Below are 1,137 nucleotides of genomic sequence, written 5' to 3'. Positions count from 1 at the left end.
GTTACTGTCTTTGTTTTGCTAAATCGTATTTCAGCTTAAGACAAGCCTTGTGATCTGCAGGTCCATGGGTGTTGTCTGACAGCTGCACTGTGACACCATCTCCTGCTGTTGATAAAAGTACTCACAAAAATGACCTGCTTTTAGGTGAGAGTCTTGTCTTCTCTGATCAGTTGCAAAATCATAAAGGCATTTTCTTTGTCTCTGTTTACACCATGAGTTTTGACAGACTGTGTCCTTCTGGGCTATTACCATTTTACAGCTGTTTTTTATGTACTTGATTATCAATTCTTTGTAATCTGGGAGAAAGCATCCTTCTACCTACTCTGAAACTTTGTGGGATTGATACAGATCACTTAATTTTCCAGAGGTAAGCTTGGAATTCTGCAATACCCTCTCTGTCCAGACTGGTGTGCACAGCTGCCAGAATTCCTTTTGAGGCTCTTACCGTAGCTGATTTGGTGATGGACACATTGGGCATCCTCTGACTCTTCCAGCCCTCAGCATTCATCTGACTGCACTTTTCCTGTTTGTTACCATGGTGGCATCAAAGAAAATCATGGACTTGGTACAGAAAGGACTGTATGAATTAGTTGTGCTCCTTGTACTGGACAGGCTGGGTCCATGCTAAATAGAAGAGCATGGCAAGTGTGTACCTTTTGATTTTGCTCCAGCTGCATAAAGAGTCAGCAGAAGAGCCAAGAATATGAAATCAAATGCTTCATCTGTCATTCCTGTCACTTCATCTTGGCAACAGCTCCTCTCTCAGCACAGCTCAGTGATGTGGTGTTCCAGTGACTTAATAAGAAATTATCTGTTGTCATCCAGTGGTTGCACTAGGAAAACTGAGAGCCTTTCATTTTCAGGGAAGCATATTGTGTGCACTGCAACATAAGATTTTCTGTATTTATGTATCACTGTGTACCTTACCAGGGAGGAGGATTGCTTTGCCTTGGTGGTTCAGGTCGTGAGCTGGAGAGATACACTCCAGTTTACAGTTTGAAGCTTCTGATACAACAAGTCACTTTGTAATGACTTTGTTATCCTGTTCTGCATCTATCAGTTAAGATGATTCATACTCTCCCTTGTTCTGTGCTAGACTTAGGATGATGGATCCATCTGTACTTGCCATAGTATGAC

This window comes from Pyrgilauda ruficollis, unplaced genomic scaffold (genome assembly GCF_017590135.1).
Source record: "Pyrgilauda ruficollis isolate IOZ18807 unplaced genomic scaffold, ASM1759013v1 scaffold25, whole genome shotgun sequence".
Taxonomy (NCBI): Eukaryota; Metazoa; Chordata; class Aves; order Passeriformes; family Passeridae; genus Pyrgilauda; species Pyrgilauda ruficollis.
This window is presented reverse-complemented; position numbering follows the sequence as displayed.